This window comes from Triticum urartu, chromosome 7A (genome assembly GCF_056163025.1).
Source record: "Triticum urartu cultivar PI428250 chromosome 7A, HENAU_Tu73, whole genome shotgun sequence".
NCBI lineage: Eukaryota > Viridiplantae > Streptophyta > Magnoliopsida > Poales > Poaceae > Triticum > Triticum urartu.
In genome coordinates, this window is record NC_141879.1 from 258,809,406 (window position 1) to 258,833,390 (window position 23,985).

At 47.7% G+C, this 23,985-nt stretch overlaps 1 pseudogene; it reads left to right on the forward strand.

The window, feature by feature from the left end:
- The window catches only part of LOC147959245 (uncharacterized), a 113,036-nt pseudogene extending 94,710 nt beyond the window's left edge, over positions 1 to 18,326 (forward strand).
- Positions 18,327 to 23,985: the final 5,659 nt, after the last annotated feature.

Sequence of the window (23,985 nt, forward strand, 5' to 3'; positions counted from 1 at the left end):
AACAGCAAGTCCTCATCTGATTGTCAATCTCTCTTTACCAGAAAAAAAACAACATGCAAAGGAAGGGGCTGATGGCACCGGAGGGCTGAGGCCGAGCCTGCGCTAACTTATTTGCGCTGGTGCAATACAAACCAATCGGGAGATTTGATCTGCCGCCTGATCTAACTCGGTGCCAGTAGCGAAGAGAGGGAGATGACAACACGTGAGGAAAAGGAGAAGCCTGCCAGGCTGCCATGAAGATAACGCATGTATGCCCAATGTAGTTGGGATTTGTTTTTTAAAGAGAGTTGGGATTTTATTGCTACCGGGAAACTTAGTCCATCAACTGTACGTTTGCAAGTCCTGATCGATTGTAGATTAGATATCCATTGTAGGTTAGATCTGGACGGTAGAAACACGGTCCAAAAAAATTAATGGTTCTTATTTTTTTCGTTTTCTTGTATTAGCGTTGGAATTTCTACCGGGTTAATCTAAACCGTAATAACTCGGTCCCACCAGATGAACGGCTCGTATAATCTAATTAACGTGGGAAATTTTAGGGAGTCTGTAATTAGTATAGGTATATAGATATAGATGAGACATGGTTTAGATTATGAAGATCTAGCTAGAGCTAGAAATGTAATGTGACTTGAAATCAAAATAAAGTGGATTCAAAAAATCTAGTTCGAGTTCATATAGTACACATAGTTCATATGTAACTCGAGACTAATCATGTGGTGTGCTATGAAGATAATACACAAACGATAGTTTAACTTGACAATAATGATGATTGTAGATCTTATTAAAACAGAGAAACGAATTCAAATGCTTTGACTTCACAACAATCATTACTATAGATCTTATTCAAATAGAGAAACGAATTCTAATTTAGTTCATATTGAAGCGGTAGTATATACGTTTGGAATGCACTAAAACGTTCATTTGAGTAGTAGGTTGCATGCATTATACACGTAGAGAAATATTTTAATTGAACATAACATGAATTCAAAATTTTGGATGACATTTGTAAAGCGCATTGATTTGGTGCAGTACACGTTAGGCTTGTCCAGAAATTTCAACCCGCGCCTTGTTAGCCCGAAATATTTAAGATATATCTTTGTCTCGTTTTGCTCCGACAACTCCCTCCATCTCAACCCACGCCTTGCTATTCCGAAATAACAACGCGCGCGAAAACTCCCACCTCCAATGAAATCCCGACACGTGAAATGCCCGTGGTACCCCTGATCCGAAAGAACCGCCTCAAATCAGTGGGGGTACTTTCGTAACTTACCCCACATTTCGGACAAGCGCATCTCTAAGCCATGGTTCCCCACTGCCATCCCATCTGCCCACCCATTCGTACACCGAGGCCGCGAAAACCCGCGACGAAACCCCACACCCTGCTCCGTCCGCCACCCAGCCGGAGCCTCTTCCCCGACGACGTCGCCCGCAGCAACACCTCGACGTCCCTCATCCATCGTACCGGATGAGGATCCGTCGTCGATCTCATCGTCCCGCCGGTTCAGCCACCCCGTCCTCCACCTCCAAGGAGCTGCCCCGACGTTCCCCTCGTCTTTCGCGCCACCTCCATTCCCACACCGCCGTCTTCACCTGCACCACCGAAAGAGCATCATCATCACCATTTCCTCGGATGAAAGCTGCGGCCTAATCGGCGCCACCAAAGAGGTTGTACACTAATCGCCGCATTTTCTTCTTGATTCGATCTCACGGCGCTGCCGGCGCTCGTCCCGAGCCGACACGACGCGGCTCCATCCATGGCGGCGTCGCCGGCCACTTCCTCCATGGCGTTGCTCCCTCGGCGGCGACATCCACATCAGTAGGAGCTGCTGCTGCTTTAGCTTTCGCTCACACTGCTGCTCTGCTCTTGCTCTCGGTCCCCTGCCTGGTTTGCTCTTGTTATTGCTCTTGCTTGCGCTGCTGCTCTCGCTCTTGCTCTTGCTTGCGATGCTGCTCCGATTTAGCTACGCTTTAGTCGACTGAATCGACTTTTGGGTCAGTCAATTTTCAGGGGGTGGGGGGCTCGCCGGGGTGAAGGAAGAACCAGCCGCAGCGGGGAGGGGGGGCTTGCCAAAGAGGTACCCCACTATCTATGTTAGGGTTCAGGATGGGGGCGGTGGTCGCCGGCGGTGGCGGGGTGTTGGCGGGGCGGTGGCGTGGGGATCGCCAGAGAAAAAGCTCGGCACGGGGGGGCCTAGAGGGATGGCTGGGGCGGCGGCGGACCGGCGGTGGGGAGTGTTTTCGGGGTGGGCGGGGCGGCGCACCGCCGGCCGCGGGCGGCGGGGGGCTGCTGTTTGGCCGGTGGTGGCTGGCGGCTCAGGGGGTGGAGGTTGAAGATGAACCACATGCCCTTGATTTCGTATCCAACGGCTGCAAAATCGACTGACCAGAGATGAAAAAGTCAGTCGACCGACGTGTAGCCTCACCTTGCTAGTGCGTTCAGTTTCGACAGTTAAGTTTAGTTTCGACAGTTAAGTTCAGAGATGAGCGGCTGATGTATTTTACCTCTAGCACTTTGTGGTTATGTATTTTACTTCATGTATTGGAGATGCTATTAGAATTCCACTCAGGTTAACGTTGCTCATTGTCTCTCTTGTCCTTCTTCAGCCTCGGCGTCGTACAACTCACCGGAGCTGCTCCAACGACGAAACCCTCCATCGCAGCAGAGCAGTAACTCAGGCTCCATCTCCAGACGCCTAAGATCTTCTTCCCCTCCTCCGACAGCAAAGTCAGCCGGAGCATCCTCACCGGCCAACCCAATCACGCTGAGATCGACATGGCTTCGCCAAATAGGTTGTACACTTGTTGCATCTCTCTTTTACTCTACATGTTATATATATTGTCCACTGAGCACACGGATTTGTTCCTTTAGTGTCTCCTTGAAAGAAAAAATGTAGGAATTTTAATTTTCACTTGTCCTCCTTTTCAAATTCATATTCATGAAGCACAAGACTAAGAGATAGTAGCATAATAGCATTATAACCGTACATTTTCTTGTGGTTTGACTTAATCTCACCATGCTTCTTCGCATCCTGTGATCTTCCAATTGTTGTGAATCAAACACCCAGATTGGCAGAAATCCTGTGTTTTTAAATTCTCTGTTTTGCGCGTGCATTCCTATCATAGTCCTGTCTATTTCCTATCCCTGCATTGTTGGAATCCTCCAATTCAAACGAGCCCTTACAGAATTACTTCTTTTACAGATAGTTGTCAAAGAAAACCTTGCGTGGTTTGTCCCGCTCCTGCTGCGCCGTCGTCCACCCCAGCTCAGCTGCTCCAATGACAGAAGGGTCCAGCACAGTAGGGATCCGGCCTCCAGACTGTCTTTCGCCGCCTCAGATCTTCTTCCCCGCCGCTGGCAGCCATGAAAACTGCATTACCATCATCAACCGAGCAGATGACCTCGAGGACTACACGGGTCCGCAAGAGAGGTCTCACTCTTTCGTGTCTGCTTACGTTATGCATCGCTTAATATTACATGCTACTTTATCGTCCTATTCACCGATTAGACTCTGTGTCAGCTCCAAACTAATGGTCAAACTTGAGTTTTTAAATGGTTGTGGGGTACATATCGGGGCCGCTATCAATAGTATCTATCTATTATCTGGTTAATCTCTGGTGTCTACTATGATTTTCATGTTGGGTGGGAAACAAACAGTAAAGAAGCCATTATCTATATTTTTTAACTGAAGCCATTATCTGCCTGCTATTATTGGTTTTGGGTCTATCCACAGGTTGCTTCCATCACTCTGGATTTCTGCATGCACTCCTTACATAATCTCACTATGTTTTATTCCTATGCATGACCGTTATTGTAAACAATGGAACTGAACATGTAGAGCAAAAGAGACGAGCCTTGCATGCCAATAAAATTTCATGCAGACGTCACTCCATGGTAGGCGCAAAGGCAGCCCCCCTCCACGCATTTCAGATTGTAATTGAGAGGAAGATATCTGTTCTGAGGGGGATTCAGAAGGAGAAGACAACTCCTATTTACCCCCTGAGGTCTTCGCTCTAACTTGGCATGATGATGTCAGTTATATCATGCATATGGTGTCTTGCATTGCTTACTTTATACATCAAATATGTCATCTGCTTAGTTTAGACATCCTTTGTGGGAATGCCATCTGTTTAGTTTATACATTGTTTATGTGAATTATGCAACGCCATCTTGTTTAGCCAGGCATCATATATGTGAATTTTGCAATGCCATCCTGCTTAGCCAGTCACCTTATATGTAAATTATATCGGGCCATCCTTTTTTTCGTTACATATTACATTTGTCAACAATGTTAGTACATTCAACTACTCTTCATGTGCATCAGCCATTTGACACGATGATGGAAAATTCTTGAGTGAAAACAAGTTCTTTAGAGCAGACTATGCTATCTGACGAAGCACATATCTCGCTGGTTACGGATAGATCCTCAGAGGAGGATTCAGAGACAGATGACCAGTCCTATTCCCCCCCGAGGTGTATGCTCTAACTTGGCAGGGTTATGTTGCTCATATCGTGCGTATGGTGTCTCGCATTGCTATGTCATTTGATTAGTTTAGACATGCTTTGTGTGAATGCCACCTGTTCAGTGTCTAATTACCATATATGTGAATTATGCATTGCCATCTTATTGCAAGACATTATATATGTGAATTATATAATGCTATCTTGTTGCAAAGGCATTATATATGTGAATTATGGAATGCCATGCTGTTTAGCCAATCATCGTGTATGTGAATTATATCATGCTATTTATTTTTTTGTATTACGTGTTCCATTTGTCAACAATGTTTGTATATTCAACTACTCTTCCTGTGCATCAGCCATTTGAAGCGGTGATGGAAGTATCTGGAGTGAAAACAAGGTATTCAGAGCAGACAATGCTACCTGTTGAAGCAGACATCTTGCTGGTTACAGAGAGCTCCTCAAAGGAGGATTCAGAGACTGATGACCAGTCCTATTTCCCCCCTGAGGTCTATGCTCAAACTTGGCAGGGTTATATTACCCATGTCATGCATGTTGTCTTGCATTGCTTAGTTTTTACATCATATATGGATTGCCATCTGCTTACTTGCTTACTATATAATCATATATTTGAATTATATCATGCCATCATGTTTACATAGTACATACACATCATCTATCTGAATTATGGCATGGCAACCCATAAAGACATCATATAGTTATATCATCTCATCCTGTTTAGTGTTTACAGTCATCATATTTTGAATTATGGCATTATATCCGTGAATGTATGTGAATTATGGCATGCCAACCTATTTAATAAACACATTATATAGTTATGTCATGTCATCCTATTTACATAGTATCATATTTTGAACTATGTCTTTCCATCTTTTTTAGTTAGCCATCATAATGTGAAATTGTGGCATGCTATCATGTTTAGTTAGCCATCATATATGCGAAATTGTGTCATGCTATCCTGTTTGGTTAGACAACATAAATATGAATTATTTCATGCCCTTTTTATTCCCCACTATCCATTGCACCTGTCTATCATACAATGTCTATACTTTCAATTACTTTTCTTGTTTATCAGCCATTTGAATTGGAGAGTGTGATGGCAGTATCTAAGGGAGTAACAACATGGTCTTCAGAAAAGATAGTGCTACCAGTTGATGCAGATAGAACCACGGCTGTACTTGCCCAAGGACCAGATCCACCACACATAACCCAGACTCTCGCAGATTGTACCCCTACCCAGTTGGACAGAGAACCAGCTACACCCCTTCTAACCCCAACCCCGGCAGATAGTAACCCAGTTCCAGTTGACACAGCACTGTCTCCACCACAGAGCACCCAAACACGAGCAGTTAGTAAGGGAGTTGTAGTGCCCAAAGCACGAGGATCACCACTCCGAATCCCAACTCAATGCTTAAAGGAGAAGAAGATTTGTTCTCAGGTCAGGTTCTGTAGCTATGGTTCATACTCCTTTGCTCTTGCATTACTGTATTTACTCATACCAACTATTTTGAAATTTGAAGGATGGAATTGAAACTCCAATGGCGCAGCAGGTATGTTTTAAACCTGTTTCTTTAACTGGTTTGCTGTTGTAACCTGCTCTATGTTGATTTCAGTTTCAATTGAATAAACAGTTATGTTCTCATGTCATGCACATTACAAGTGTTGTTATTGCTCTATAGTTACCCACACTTATATTCTGTCTATTCTGCTTTGTCTTGAACAAATATTATTTGAACTGTGTCTCTATCTTGATTTGGCAACAAAAACTAGAATGATATAGACCATAAAGTGACAATGGTACATAGATATATGTTTGTTTCATGTTGTTATCCTGTCCACTTTACTACTAAACTCATTTACCAAAATGAGTTTCATATACAACATGGTAAACATGTGATGTGTCTGCTTGTTTATCTTTTAGAATGTGGACAAAATATTGGAGAACAGTACTGCGTTATCCAATGGTAAAGGAAGTAATGCAGATAAGGTTCAATATAGTGAGACATCCCTGTTGGTCTCCAAGAAAGCTGATAAAAACTATCTTGACGACAGTGAGGGAACCCAAAAGTCATGTCTTGATGTAGTCTTCGAGTTACTGGCCACTACTGCTGGCACAAGCTCTTCGAACTCGCTGCCTGAATCAGTTCATCTTCTTGAGTCTCAACTTCAAGTTGAAAGACATCGATCAGATGTGCTGCAACAGGAAGCTGAAGGACTGAGGAAGTCCCTGCACAATTCAGATGCATATTTTCTGGTGCAAAAGCAAGCGCTGGAGGATTTAAGCGCCAAACAAGAGAAAGTTAATAAGCTTGCTAAGCATCTTGCTAGCATTATGGGTACCCAGGATATTGTTTCTGGAGATCTTCTGAAGTGGTTTCAGTTCTGGATTTTTTTGCTGCGGTGTTTGTTTGCGCTGGTCGCCAACTTTGACAACTAGTGTATATGATATGCTGCTTTGTTCCCTATATTTGCACTGGTGGCGAACTTTGATGCCCAGTGGATGTAATATGTGTAATAGCCATGATAGCCTAGCGTTAGTTGCTTGCTTATTTATTTCCTTGTTGTCTTGTTTATTTGTTTGCTTGTAGTCATTGCAGTTCTTTTTCTGCGGTTAGCTAGTGGCTGCAATAACCTATTTTTTAAAACTAGGCCACAATAACCATGGGCTAATATTTACTGTAGTGACACTGGGCCTCCTACTGGCCGTAGAAACAGTGGGCCTTCTACGGGCCGTAGAAACAATGGGCCTTCTACGGGCCGTAGAAACAATGGGCCTTCTGCGGGCCGTATCATCAATGGGCCTTATACAAGCCATATGATTGATTGGCCAAACATGGGCCAAACAGACCGCATTATGGCTGTAAACGGGCTAGAGTTGGAATCATCCGTTCATGGGCCGACCATAATGGGCCATCGTTAACAGGCCATATTTGATGACGCTATGAAAACGGCCCAACGTATCAACGGACCACAAACGGGCCGACTGTAACCACGGGCTGAATTTGGCCCACAAGCAGAAAATGACAGTAACGGGTCGTAAGTAAACGAATGCTGGAAATCAGCCCAAGAATAAATGGGCTCTGAGAAGGCCGAAAGATAACATGGGCTGGAAACGGCCCAACGGAATAACGGGCCGTTAATGGGTATAAATTGATACACTGTTCATTACGGGCCAGTTTCACCATGGGCCGTTAATGGGTGTAAAGTGATACACTGTTCATTACGGGCTAGTTTCACCACGGGCCATTAATAGGCCAAGAGTTACATAGGGCCTCATATGGGCCGAAAGACGTCATGGGTCATACATGGGCCAGAAGTGAAAACGGGCTGGAATCATATTGGGTGGCCCAGATGACGCTACTGGGCCTAATTCGGATATGGCGTAACGGGCCTTGGTTTAGCGGGCTGTAAATGGTCTATATGCGAACATGCCATTAGTAGGCTTTACATGGGCCGGCCTGCCACCTTTTGACCAAGTCAGACGGGCCGGCCTTTTCACAGGAATGGGCCTCTGTTGGGCCGTGCCACATGTTGATGTATCATAGGCGCCTTCTGTCCAATGAGTAGATGACATCTGTTCCAATGATGAGCCGACACGTGTTTCCTCCAGCCAATGATGATTTTACACGTGGAAAATCCCCATTGGTCAGGGCTGTTAACGGGTTATCGAATCCAAAACCCGACCCGATAGCTTAACGGTGTTCCATTATGGTGGATGCCACGTGTTGGTCACCCTTGAAGAAAGCACTTCTGTGATGCCCGATTTATCATCATGGAAGTGGACACTTCCGTGATGATAATTTTGGTAATGTCATGGAACACTTCTACGACAGCACATGTATGACTATCTTGATTCTGTCATAAAATCGTCATGGATGTACATGCATGACAGAAAATGCGACCTACTGTGACAAACACGTATCATCACGGAAGTGTATTTTTTTGTAGTGGTACTAGTTCCCCTTTTTATAATGTAGTACTAGCACTAGTACTAAAACATGCACAGTGGGAACACGTTCAGGTTTGACACGTACTAGGTGTGAGCAGGTTTGCACTTAATTATACTACTCCCTCCATCTAGGTGAATAAGTCAGCTTAGGTTGTGCACCGTGACCAAGGAGGGGAGAACGAGAGAACTTAATGTTTATTCACTAATTAATAGCATTGCATGCAATGAACTAACCACTTCATGTCGTGTTTGGTAGTCTTGAGTCATTGAAAACATGCACGCCCCACATCTCTTATCGGTTGATATGTTAAGAAACAAGAAACAAGGTGGGAGCATTTGTATGCACTTTTGGGATGTGATGGGAACAAGCTAAAGATTAATTGATGGTTTTGGTTTCGAGGCCCAAAACGGCTCCCGATGAGTTTAGTGGAACATAAATTTCAAGTACTCCCTCCATCTCCAGTTTACAAGGCTTGCACGTGTATCTAGGTCGTCAATGTAACTTATATAAAATAAATTGTTTAACACAAAAAATACTCTAAATATTTCAGGTTTGTAATGATTTTTTTGTAATGTATGCCTGTTATTAAGTTGCTCAAATTAATGACCTATGTACACGTGCAAGACTTGTAAACCAAGATAGAGGGAGTACTACACTGCTCAAATGCGGTCGCACAAGTCAGTGATGTAACTGGTTGTACATGTCAGACCAAGCCGATGTGTGTCCCTTCGGCGATACGCGGGTTCGACTGACCATTCGTTGGTGCAACCGACCGTAATGTATTACGCGATGGAGAGTTCTGGTTGTGGGTTCGGTTGATTGTCAAGACCGAGCATTCTAAAACTAGTGATAAATCAATTACCTTCTTTTTCCAAATGACCAAGTATTTTCACAGGAATACAATACATATAGATGGAGTGATTGTCAAGGTTGCAAACCGACATGGCGTTGCAAGTTCACTGCGGCAGCAACCGACGAGGCATGCCCAGCGGTGCCGCCGCAACTAGTCCCGGATTTTGCTTCTCCTACCGCCCATTTGAACAGTTCCACCGACTGGTCATGCCATTGCGCGGGCATGCACATTATTTCCTCCACAGTCGACTCCGTGAATATGATCTCTGCCATTAGCCCTAGCTCAAAATCAACGTGACGCTGCCAGATGCCGACATCCCTCAGCTTCTCTCCCCTGAGATCGACTTGCGCCTTCGCCTTGTGCTGCACCAGGCGCAGCTCCTTGGAACTTCTCTCCAATCGATGCGACGCTTCCTCGATTCGATTTGCCCTTGCTGCCCACCACCTGAAATGCAGAGCAATGGATCCCCTCTAAAACACATGTGCGTTTCGCTCAAAGGCAGCAGTGTTATGGGCCGCAGCGAGAGGGCAACCCGCGGGATCCTGAGATCTAAGGGATTATCCATGGCAGGATCCTCCATGCCGGGATCCGGTGGGCGAGGCGAGCCTAGGCGCTGGCAGAGCCCTACGAGGCTAAGATAAATATAGTACTACTCCATTCCGTCCATATTTAAATACAATGGCCACCAACAGTAGCCCTGGCAAAAATTGATCATGCTGCCTACGTCCTGGTTTATTGGCCCCCTTTTCTGTGCCACTTTTTATGGCATGCATAAATATTATGTTACTTAAAAATATGGTCAAAAATTGGCACAAAATACGAAGGATACCAATGGAAGGAGCAACCCATGATTTAACTACTCGCATGCACACAGTGGAGTTGTAATGTCTTTCTTCCTCCCTCACGTTCACTCAATTTGCATGCACTGTATTAATAGATCATCAATGAAGTGAAGAACTTTAGACGCGTCAAAGTATCACATGGGCAACATGTCACTGTGATCAATCCACACAAGGAGGTCGCCACAACGCCTCCACATGTGCCACGTGGCTTCATGAACTATAAGAGAGACACTGTGTAGCGTGCCATTGGAATTCTAATTTACGTGTTTTGCACATACTCAAAGTACTAGTAAGGTACACATGCATTGCACGCATCAGATTTGGCAACCAAATTATGAATAAATACCACACTATAGCATGTAAGCTTTGAGTCATATATGCCTGATGTAGATGTTCGTTAAATTCTTATAGTTCAACTCATCCAAAATCAATTAGTTTTTATAAAAAAAGCGAGGGCCTCTTTGATTCGTAGGATTTTCAAAATGCGGGAATAGGAAAAACATGGGATTAGAGTGGAATGTCGTCTTGAATCCTATAGGATTGTACGAGTGTTTGATTGTGCATAGAAAAAATGCAGGATTCTTTCAAACAAGCTTGAGTGGATGGGATGTTTCCTATGAAAACTAGTGCAAATGAATCATATGGAAAAATTCCTATGGTTTACAATCCTTCGAATCAAACAACCAAGATAGAAAAAATTCCTAAGGATTAGAATCCTCCAAAATTCCTTTGAGAATCCTTTGAATCAAAGAAGCCCTTAATCTATTTTATGATTCATGGAATTGTGCGTTGTAAAGCATAAAGTAAAAAACAAATGATGACAATTCAACTAGAAAATAAGTTTGGGCAGTTATGATACGGAAGATTCTAGAACAAAGGAGAAGCACTTGTGTTTTGAGGTTTGTGCATTATGCTTAAGTTCAACCATGGAGTCTGCTAGATTGTACATGTGGCAAAATCCGGTGGGGGGCTAGAAGATTGTGCGAGGGTCCAAGTGGAGGGAGACTACGAAGGAGTGCACATGTGCGAGATCAATATGTAAATAGAGGGGGCGAGAACGCGCGCTGTTGCGCACAGTGGCGGAGTCATGAAAAATAAATGAGCTAGGGGGCCAAGCATTGCTAATCCTTTACGAGGAGGGCCAATTCATCAACTTAAACCATTTAGAGGAACATCGATCGTTGCACATGCACGTGAGAGATAAAGAATGCCCGATATGATGGAGAGGGGGAGGTGTGTGTGTGCATGCATGGGAGATCGACCTGAAGAAAAAGATTGCATGTGTGCGATGGATAATGTCGACTGGTAGTGTGTGTGCATGCATGCACGGGAGAAAGTTAGTAGTACAATTATAAAGACAAGACGACTGTGTGGGTGTAAAAGACTAGGTGAGGTCATAATCAAGGTAAAGTTGAATTCAAATATTTGAATAAGAGATCATGATGTTTGAAACCCATGCATGCATGAATATAACTGAGATATGTGTGGTGTGGTTTGGAAACGAGCATGTTGTACTGTATACACATTGAACAAGGTTAGACTGATTTGAATTTGAGATACCGATGGTAGACATCGTTTGGCCACATTGCATCCGTGCATGGACATGCTATTCTAACTGGAGATGATGGTTGGCTTTCGCATCACATATCTGTATCTATACCCCTATATTTTATTTTTTTATATAGTGTGAGGATAACTTTAACATTGAAAGATGGTCGTTGGATGAAGCCAATACAATGGTGCAGAGATGACAAATTTGAGCACTACTGGCCGTTGGATATCATCTAGATTCCACCAGATTTTGCCACATGTACAATCTAGAAGACTCCATGGTTGAACTTAAGCATAATGCACAAACCTCAAAATACAAGCACTTATTATTTGTTCTAGAATCTTCCATATCAGAATTTCCCAGATGTTTTTCTACATGATTTGCCTTTATTTGTTTTTACTTTATACTTTACAACGCACAATTCCATGAATCTTAAAATAGATTAGCTTTCTTATAAAAACTAGATGATTTTGAATGAAATGAACTATAAGAATTAAACTAACATCTACATCATGCACATATGACTCAAAGCTTACATGCTATAATGTGGTATTTATTCATAATTTGGTTGCCAAATCTCATGCGTGCAATGCACGTGTACCTTACCACTCTAAATGGTGTTTGTGTGTGTGTTGTGGGTGTTAAACACATTGTACGTAGTATCATACATGGTTTAGATTCCAAACATCTAGCTAGAGCATACATGTACTATGATTTGAATTCAACATAAAATGGATACATATATTTGAATTTGAGATCGTATGTACATGTAGTTCGTATTTATATAGGAATTTACTTCTCCTATATTCATGTCATGTGTTGTGAAGATAATATTTAGATGGTTGTATACTAACCTGAGTACAGTCCCATTCAAACAGGGAAAATGTACTCAAATTTAATTAGTCCATATGCTAGCCAACACACATTGTTTTTTTATTGTTGAGGGAAGTGCAAATTGTTTTGGTACTATACACGTATGTTTGTTGTCCCGATTCTTTTAGTTTTTGTTGTTGTATTTGAATGCATTTCTAGTAATATAGTAAAACGGGACATGGCTCTCTCTAGGGATGAGGTGAGAATTGTTTTTTTGGGTACACGTTAAGCTTGTTCTCCCGAAATTTCAAGCCGCGCCTTGTTATGCCAAAATTTCAAGCTAGCATCTCTGTCTATCATGTTGCGAAACTCCCGCCTCTTCAACCCGCGCCTTGTTACCCCGAAATATTTAAGATATATCTTTGTCTTATTGTGCTCCGAAAAGTCCCGCCATCTCAACCCACACCTTGCTATCCCAAAATTACAATGCGCACGAAAACTCCCACCTCCTGCGAAATCCCGACACGTGAAATGCCCGTGATACCCCTGAACCGAAAGAACCGCCTAGCTCAAACCGGTGGGGGAACTTTCGTATCTTACCCCACATTTCGGACAAGCGTGTCCCTAAGCCATGGTTCCCCCTCCCATCGCCTCCTTTTCGCCATTCGAAATCCTAGGCCGCCATAACCTCTCCGCTCCAGTCGTGAAACCCTACCCTCCTTTGTCTGCCACCTCACCGCTGCCCAGCTGGAGCCTCTTCCCCGACAACATCGTCCACAGCAACATCTCGACGTCCCTCATCCACCGTACCAGATGAGGATCCGTCGTCGATCCCGTCGTCCTGCCAGTTCAGCCACCCCGTCCTCCACCTCCAAGGAGCTGCCCCTATGTTCCCCTCGTCTTTCGCGCCACCTCCATTCCCACACCGACGTCTTCATCTGCACCACCGGAAGAGCCTCATCATCACCATTTCCTCGGATGAAGCTGAGGCCTAATCGGCACCACCAAAGAGGTTGTACACTAATCGCCGAATTTCCTTCTTCATTCGATCTCACGGTGCTTCCAGCACTTGGTCCCGAGCTGACATGGTGCATCTCCATCCATGGCGGCATCGCCGACCACTTCCTCCATGGCGTCGCTCCCTCGGCGGCGACGTCCACATCAGAAGGAGCTGCTGCTACTTTAGCTCTCTCTTGCGCTGCTGCTCTACTCTTTCTCTCGGTCCCCTGCCTGGTCTGCTCTTGCTATTTCTCTTGCTCGCGTTGTTGCTCTCTCTCTTGCTCTTGCTTGCGATGCTGCTCCGATTTGGCTACACTTCAGTCGACTGAATCGACTTTTGGGTCAGTCAATTTTCAAGGGGTGGGGGCCCGCCGGAGTTAATGAAGAAACAACCATAGCAGGGAGGGGGGCTCGCCGGAGAGGTACCCACTATCTATCTTAGGGTGGGGGCAGTGGTCGCCGGTGGTGGCATCGGGATCGCTGGAGAAAAAGCTCAGCACAGGGGGGCTAGAGGGATGACCGGGGCGGCAGCGGATGGGAGTGGTTTCGGGGCGGGCGGGGCGGCGCACCGCCGGCCGCGGGCTGCGGGGGGCGGCGGTTTGGCCGGTGATGGCTGGTGAGGGAGTCCTGGACTAAGGGGTCCTCGGGTGTCCAGCCTGTTATCCATGGGCCGGACTGATGGGCTGTGAAGACATGAAGGCCGAAGATTATACCTGAGTCCGGATTGGACTCTCCTTGGCGTGGAAGGCAAGCTTGGCGACCGACTATGAAGATTCCTTCTTATGTAACTAACTCTATGTAAACCCTAGATCCCCTCGGTGTCTATATAAACTTGGGGGGATAGTCCGGAAAGGACACATTCATTACCATAGTCATATAGGCTAGGCTTTTAGGGTTTAGCCATCACGATCTCGTGGTAGATCAACTCTTGTAACACCCATATTCATCAATATCAATCAAGCAGGACGTAGGGTATTACCTCCATAGAGAGGGCCCGAACCTGGGTAAACATTGTGTCCCCTGTCTCCTGTTACCATCGATCTTAGACGCACAGTTCGGGACCCCCTACCCGAGATCCGCCGGTTTTGACACCGACATTGGTGCTTTCATTGAGAGTTCCAATGTGCCGTCCATGAAAGGCTCGATGGCTCCTTCAATCATCTACAGCGACGCTGTCCAAGGAGAAACCTTCCTCCCCGGACAGATTTTTGTGTTCGGCAGCTTCGTACTGCGGGCCAACTCGCTTGGCCATCTAGAGCAGATCGATATCTACGCCCCTGGCCACCGGGTCAGGTTTGGAAGCCTGAACTACGTCATAGATATCCGTTGGAGACTTAATCTTCAATGGATTTGAGACCGCAGTGATCGCTCCCCCTCGCTCCGATGAACATGACCTAAATCTGTCACTGGATCACATCCAGCGGATGGTCCCTGGTGCTGCAACGGCCTTAGAACTGGAGCAAACCGTGCCATCCGAAGCCACTCATAGCTGCAACGGCCTTAGATATCGGGTACGTCAATGGAACCTCGCGATATCTACGTCAATGGAACTCCAGACTCGTTTCCAGCTATGAGTTCCAAATCGGGTATGCCTGCGGACACCGAGCTGGATCGGTTATCGATTTTTGAATTTAGCTCTGTAGACATCTTCCAGCATTCACCCTTGGGTGATGTACTAAACTCTTTAAAGTACATGTCCTTAGAGAAGGACTCACAGCCGAACTATGTTTGGTTCGAGCCAGAGGCTGATGATGGGAAATTTTGTTTCCCACCCGCCACCCACTTCATAGCCACTGTCGATGATTTAACCGACGTGCTTGATTACGGCTCTGAAGACATCGACAGTATGGACGACGATGCCGACCAAGAGCAAGGCCAAAACCCGCCATTTACTGGACGTTGGAAGGCCACCTCTTCATACGATGTGTACATGGTTGACACACCTAAAAGAGCTAGCGACGATGACAAAGGAGATCCAGTTGCGAATAAACCTCCCAAGACACAGTCCAAACGCCGGTGCCCTAAACGTCGCTCTAAGCCTCGTCGCTCAGACGACGGGAATACTGGCACCAGAGAGAATAGCACTCCGGGCGATGCCGTAAATAACAAAGACCCTGTCGGGGCTACATCCGAATAGGAGGAACAAGACAACGGGCAAGATAACCCTGATAATCAGACCATGCCCAATTACCCAGACGATGACAGTTATCGTCCAGTCTCCGAGGATGATGAGAGCCTCGGCAATGAGGACATCATCGTACCTGAGGCACCCCTCGAGCAGGAGCGCTTCAAGCATCAGCTAATAGCCACCGCAAGAAGCCTGAAGAAGAAGAAGAAGCAGCTTTAGGCCGATCAAGACCTGCTCATCGACAGGTGGACTGATCTCCTGGTAGCTGAAGAATACGACCTCAAGCACCCAGCCAACAGTTACCCAAAGCATAGACTGTTACCTCAGTTCGATGAGGAGGCACTAAATCCCATACCTCCCTCACGCAATGCGGACCAACCACCACGCGGTCGAGATAGTGCGGCGGACCGACCACCCCACGGTCGGGATATAGCGGCAACTCAGGCCGAATAACAGCCCGCCCCACCACCTCGCAAAAACAGGGACAGAATAGCTCGGGACCTTACATACGACCTTCGGTAAGAGCTGGACAATAGAGCAGAACACACCAGATCAATCTACGGATCGTGAGGACGCTTCCCAACTCGGGATGACGACTACCTATTCGGGCGTGACAAACCTAGTCACACCCGGGCCGATAACCGCAGACGCACTCCATCGGAGGAGCACCATGATGCAGCCCGATATAGAGGCGCCACACACCCTCTTTGCTTCACAAACGAGGTGCTGGATCATGAATTCCCCAAGGGATACAAGCCCGGCAATATTGAATCATACGACGGAACAACCGACCCCGCAATGTGGATTGAGGACTTTATTCTCCACATTCACATGGCCCGGGGAGACGACCTCCACGCCATCAAATACCACCCACTGAAACACAAAGGGCCAGCTAGACATTGGCTGAATAGACTGCCCGAGAATTCCATCGGCAGCTTGGAGGATCTGGAAGAAGCCTTTCTTGACAACTTCCAAGGTACATATGTCCGGCCACCCGATGCCGATGATTTAAGCCACATAGTTCAACAACCTGGAGAATTGGCTAGAAAATTCTGGACTAGGTTCCTAACCAAAAAGAACCAGATCGTTGACTGTCCGGATGCTGAAGCCCTAGCGGCCTTCAAACACAGCATCCGTGATGAATGGTTAGCAGGCCACCTCGGCCAAGAGAAACCGAAGTCCATGGTAACCCTTACGACACTCATGACCCGCTTTTGCGTGGGAGAGGATAGCCGGCTGGCTCGTAGCAAAAACATAGCGAGTGAGACAGGCCCCTCTGAGGCCAAGAACAGCTCCGGAAGGATCCAGCGCAACAGACACAAACGGCAAAGCAATGGCGACAACACCAATGACACCACTGTTAACGCCGTATTCAGCAGCTCCAAGTCCGGAGAGCGAAAGAAGCCCTACAAACGGAACAGCGAGGGTCCATCCAGCCTGGATCGCATACTCGATTGTCCGTGCCAACTACATGGTACCCCAAACAAACAAGCCAATCACACCAATAGAGACTATTGGGTTTTCAAACAGGCTGGCAAGTTAAATGCCGAAAACAAAGAAAAAGGATCACAAAGTTAGGACGAGGACGAAGAGCCCCGGCAGCCGAACACCGGAGGGCAGAAGAAATTCCCCCCTCAAGTCAAAACGGTGAACATGATATATGCTACACACATCCCCAAAAGGGAGCGTAAGAGAGCACTTAGGGACGTCTACGCAGTAGAGCCAGTCACCCCAAAATTCAATCTGTGGTCATCATTCCCGTTCACCTTCGATCGTCGAGATCATCCAACTAGTATCTGGCAAGACGGCTCAGCCGCACTGGTCCTCGACCCAATCATCGACCGATTTCACCTAACACGAGTCCTAATGGACGGCGGTAGCAGCCTCAACCTGCTCTATCAGGATACAGTGCGGAAGATGGGCATTAATCCCTCACGAATCAAACCCACAAAAACTACCTTTAAAGGAGTCATACCAGGCGTTGAGGCCCGCTGCACGGGCTCAATCACGCTGGAGGTGGTATTCGGTTCCCCGAACAACTTCGAAAGCGAAGAGTTAATCTTCGATATCGTCCCCTTCCGCAGTGGCTACCACGCATTACGCGGACAAACTGCATTTGCTAGATTCAACGCGGTACCACACTATGCCTATCTCAAGCTGAAGATGTCCGGTCCGTGCGGCGTCATAACAGTCAATGGAAACACAGAACGCTCCCTCCAGATAGAGGAGCACACCGCCGCCCTAGCAGCAGAGGTACAAAGCGGCCTTCTCAAGAAGTAGCATAATCTGGCTGCCGAGCCCCTGGACATCATTAAGAGGGTCCGGACCACACTGCAACAGGACAGCGCGGCTCGTCAAGAGATCGATTAGCAATTCGACCTTCGTTCCAATCCCGATGAGGTAGTGGCATTCATACCACGCGTCCATAACTACGCACTCATAATTCCATGGGCATCGACGGAGGCACAAGCTATCCCGGATCCACGGTTCGGCCAGACCGATCCCGGACACACATATAACTTTACTATCTAATTTTCCTTGTTTCAGGTTTCTCCTATGGGGGTCTCCTTCGACGGCCTGATTAATGACCCCGTCAAAGGACAAACACACCGGATTGACACGGAGCACAGGCGTACATGGGAAGCCCTAGAGGCTAACAGTTTTCAGGACCCACGTGCAATCCGCCTTTGGGTATGGCATGTCAAATAGCCGGTTGCTTTTTGCATTATCTTGTACCAATGTGCTTGGACGCATAAACCCAACTATACTGGAAACAGTTCATGAGCCAAGTTCAAGGGCTCCGGAACCTATCTCTGTTCTCCTTCTATTTTCCTTTATATTTCTTATTTCCTAGTAGTCGTACACTCTGGTACGTGTCATATTTGCCAGGGGCTCCCCATCGCCCCATGATATGGCAACAAAGCCTGAACAATCCCTAAAGATAAGTTCGGCACCCCGAATTTAGCATTATATGCATTAGCTCCGAATCATGTCTTTGGTCAATAGTTGGGTTGCCCGGCTCCTGTGCTTTCTACCCTACGTCCCGCTAAATCGGCTAGGGTAGTAAAGGGAGAATTACTGCGATTTTGCCCTGGCCTTGACCAGATGAGCACCTCAGTAGAGAAAGCCGAAAACTGACTGTCATGATACAGCGAGAGCCGGTCAGCTATTCGAGGGTCACAAATCGTTGGAGATTTTTTCCGCATTATGCGAAAGATCAGCACTTCCTGATCAGACGTTGACAGCCCCCTGGTTCGAACCAGGGGCTGCACCTATGATTTATTATAAAACTCCTATGGCTAAGTGAGGGCGTTTAAGCCGTACAGTCTGATTGCCTTGTTCATTGCGCTAAACAACTCCTTCAAGGACCATACAATTGGATCAAGATTGTTTATATTCCATCCCGAACACCTCTGTACTACTTACGTGAGGGAAGAAGCCGACGACTGGCCAACCCTCAGATTACATACAAAACGGCCGCACAGGAGGAAACAATTAAAAGCATAACAAAATTACATTACAAAACATGCTTTGTTCCAGTAATACAAGGCAAAGGCAACACACATACATTTACTCAAATACAATATCCTGCGAACATTGTGCCGCCGCAAGACGAGAACCCTCCAAGACATCCGCAAAATACCGTTCGGGTGTGCGGTGTTCCTTTCCCTCCGGTGGCCCTCTGGTCACCTCGACGGCGTCCATCTTCGCCCACCACATCTTGCACCAGGCGAAGGCCATGCACGCACCTTCAATGCAGGCCGAGCGCTTGACGACATCCAGACGAGGACAGGCGCTCACCATTCGCCTCACGAGTCCAAAGTAGCTGCTTGGCGTAGCTTCAGCTGGCCATAGCCGGATTATGAAATCCTTCATGGCTAGTTCGGCCACCCTATGCAGCTCCACCAGCTGTTTCAGCTAATCGGTGAAGGACACGGGATGCTCTGGCGCCGCATACTGTGACCAGAATAGCTTCTCCGTAGAACCCCCTTCTTCGGCTCGGTAGAACTCCGCGGCGTCTGATACACTGCGTGGCAAATCCGCAAATGCTCCTGGGGAACTCCGAAACCGGGTTAGTAAAAGGTACTGCTTCACCGCATACTTGCTTTGCATCTTAAATGCCTTACCCGCCGTGATCTTCTTGGCCTCCTGGATCTCCTGGAGGGCAGCCTGGGCCTCATTCTATGTGGTCTCTGCGCTCTGACGAGCCTTGGCGAGTTCGGTCCCTTGAACTGACGCATCATGCTCCAAGGCTTCGCATTTCTTGACCGCATCCTGGAGCTCCTACTGGATTTTTTGACCCGGGCCTTGGACTTCTTACGAGCGACCTGCTATTGGACAACCTTCTCCTCGCCCTTGCCCAGGGCCTTCTTTATGGCCTCGACCTCGGTCGCGACTCATACACATATTACGACACAGCGGTCAATATAAAACGCATGTCCTTTCTAAACAAACAGCAAGTAGTCACTCACCTTGCTTCTCCTGGAGCCGAACCTTGACCTCGCCGAGCTCGTTCTCGGTCCGCTCCAGCCTCTGCCTCAGCTCAGAGACATCGGCAGCATGGGAGGTCGTGGCCAACAGCAATGCCTGTTCATTCATACATACTACGTTAGTCTCCTACAACAGAAGAATTGATCCCCTGCCCGGTTATTCCTGCCGAACACCGGACAACGTCTCAGGGGCTACTGGCTACACGGGGTTTTTCTGTTTCTTACCTCAAAACCTGTCAATGGGTTGTTGTAGGCTTCGTTCAGTCCACACTTGGCAGACTGAATCTTCTCGATCACCGCACCCATAAGGACAGGATGCTCGTCCATGACAGAGGCGCTTCGAAGCGCCTCCATCAGGTTATCCGGCGCCCTTGGACGGACAAGGGCCACCGGTGGGAGCGGCGCATACCCCTCCTTTAAAGGGGGCCGCTCGCCCGACTCCGAAGCCATACGGGCCTCCGGTATCATGTTCGGCTGAGGGCCGAATTGGATACGGCCCTCTACGCCAATCTCCATGGGGATTGGTTCCCCCATGTGTCCAACAGTGGAGGTCTTGCCTTGTGGCACCTCCCGGACAGCGTCCTGGGCTCCTCCCCGCTTTGGAGCGGTCCTCCGGGATAACACCTTGGTGTCGTTCCTGGCCCCGGGAGAATAAGCAGGCGGTGGCGACATGCTCGCCATCTCCGTCGGAGCCAGCGAACCTCCAGATGAGGATCGCTGGGCAAGGTCGCGGGCCGTACTACAATAGCACAATTAACTATGTCATAATAATAAAGAGAAAGGGCCGGATGTGCGCATGAGAGAGACCTTCCACTTACGATGCGGTCGGGGGCTTAGCGCGGGGGCGTCGCTCCGGACTGCTATCAACGTCCCACGCGGTGTTGAATGCTGGGACGCTTTTCCCCTTCTTGGGCGTGTCCGCCTCCGGGTGCGCCGAAGCCGCCCTCTTCTTCTTCCTCTCCTTAGGGGGAGGGTTGTTTTCCTCCTCCTCCTCTTCCTTGCCGTTGTCCTCAGGGACAGAGGAATGGGCTTCGTCATCTTTGGACGCCACGTCTGAAGTGCCCTTGCGACGGGGGCCACCCTTGGCCCCCTTGGCCTTCTTCTTGGCCTTCTTCTTGGCCTTCTTCTTGGCCTTCTTCTCCAGCGCCTTATAAGGCGCCGGCACCAGCATCTTCGCTAGACGTGGGATGGCCGGTTCTTCAGGTAGCGAAGCCGGACACTAGGTCCGCTTCACCCTCTCCATCCAGTCCTGGAAATGTAATAATAAGCTCAGACATCATCCTTGAAATGATTAAATTGGGGATGCATCGAAAAATAGCATACCTCACTAGCGAGGTGTCTACAATCGTGACCACGGTCTGAATCCGTGGCCGGTGGCTTCTCGTTGCCCTTAAAGAGCAACTTCCATGCGCCTTCGTGAGTAGTCTCGCAGAGCCTCACCAGAGTCTGATCCTTCTTTGGGTTGAACTCCCACAGAGGACGGCTTCGGCGCTGGCACGAAAGGATCCGGCGAACCAGCATCACCTCGATCACATCAACGAGCTTGACTTTCTTGGTGGACATGTTCTAGACGCGCGTCTGCAGCGCTATCACCTCATCAGGGGAACCCCAGTCCAGACTCTTCTTGACCCAGGAGGTGAGTCGCGTGGGGGCGCCGGAGCGGACTTCGGCAGCTGTGGCCCAGGTGGTGTCGCGAGGTTATGTGATGTAGAACCACTGCTTCTGCCACTCCTTCAGTGTGTCCACAAAAGTTCCTTTGGGCCAGGATACATTGGACAGCTTGTTCACCACGGCTCCTCCGCACTCCGCGTGCTGGCCGTCCACCACCTTTATCTTCACGTTGAAGACTTTGAGCCATAGCCCAAAGTGGGGATGGATGCGGAGGAAGGCCTCACACACGGTGATGAACGCCGAGATGTTGAGAAAGGAATTCGGCGACAGATCATGGAAATCTATCCCGTAATAATACATCAGCCCGCGGACGAAAGGGTGGAGTGAAAACCCTAGCCCGCAGAAGAAATGGGGAAGGAACACCACCCTCTCGGTGGGCTCCGGCATGGGGACGACTTGTCCCTCGGCCAGCAGGCGGTGAGCGATCTTCTTCGCCAAGTATCCGGCCGCCCGAAGCTCCATAATGTTCTCCTCCTTGACGGAGGAAACCATCCACTTGCCCTGACCTCCGGGTTCGGACATGGTTGCTTGGGTGGGAAAGAGATGAGAACTTGGGCTCTAGAGCTCAAGATTGGAAGGACAGAGAGAGGGCATGAGGGAGGAAGAGGGAATCCTTATCCCCTTATAAAGGCAACGAATATTGAACGCCTCCTCACTCGCCTTAAGATTCGCCTATTCCCAAGGGCTGTATAAACGGCATGGTTGGGTTACCCACACCCGTATTGATGAGAATCTCGTAATAAGGGGCACGATCTCTTCTTTGACAAGACGTGCCAATGGCAACCACGTCTCGAAACGTGGAGCGGCAGACGAAAAATGGTCCAAAATTATGACCGGACAGGCGTGATGTCATATTGTAAAAGCTGTCAGCGGATTAGACTCGTGCAAAAATATATATATTCTCTCTACCGTTTTGTATGGTGTGTATGACAGGTTCGGATACTATCATTGCATCTGAAGACTATTTTGAAGTTCGGATAAAAGGGAACCTGCCTTGCAATGCCGAAGACAATCTGCGCGTCGAACTCCTCGTCATGTAAGCCAGGTTCAAGGGCTACTGAGGGAGTCCTGGACTAAGGGGTCCTCGGGCGTCCGGCCTGTTATCCATGGGCCGGACTGATTGGCTGTGAAGACATGAAGGCCGAAGACTATACTTGAGTCTGGATTGGACTCTCCTTGGCGTGGAAGGCAAGCTTGGTGACCGACTATGAAGATTCCTTCTTATGTAACCGACTCTATGTAAACCCTAGATCCCCTCGGTGTCTATATAAACCGGGGGGATAGTCCGGAAAGGACACATTCATTACCATAGTCATATAGGCTAGGATTTTAGGGTTTAGCCATCACGATCTCGTGGTAGATCAACTCTTGTAACACCCATATTCATCAATATCAATCAAGCAGGACGTAGGGTATTACCTCCATAGAGAGGGCCCGAACCTGGGTAAACATTGTGTCCCCTGTCTCTTGTTACCGTCGATCCTAGACGCACAGTTCGGGACCCCCTACCCGAGATCCGCTGGCTTTGACACTGACAGCTGGCAACTCAGGGGGTGGAGGTTGAAGATGAACTGCTACATGACTAGATGCCCCGGCTCTCGCACGCGCTGCTACTACTGCTTTTCTGCTACTGGTGCGTTCAATTTCGACGGCAAAATTCAGTTTCGACAGTTAAGTTCAGTTTCGACAGTGAAATTCAGTTTCGACAGTTAAGTTTAGAGATGAGCTGCTGATGTATTTTACATCTAGCACTTTATGGTTATGTATTTTACGTCATCTATTGGAGATGCTATTAGAATTCCACTCAGGTTAACGTTGTCTCTCTTGTCCTGCTTCAGCATCGGTGTCGTACAACTCACCAGAGCTGCTCCAATGATGAAACCCTCGAGCACAGCGGAGCAGTGCCTCGGGCTCCATCTCCAGACACCTAAGATCTTCTTCCCCTCCTTCGACAGCCAAGTAAACCAGAGCATCCTCACCGACCAACCCAATCACGCCGAGATCGACATGGCTTCGCCAAAGAGGTTGTACACTTGTTGCGTCTCTTTTTTACTCTACATGTTATATATATTGTCCATTGAGCACACATAGTAATGTGAAATAGGATTATTTTATCCTACTCTATGACAAGCAGTGAGGTACCAGGCAACTTAGCTATCTGTGATGGACTCTCTTGAACGCCATCATTATTTATCTCTGCGCGTTTG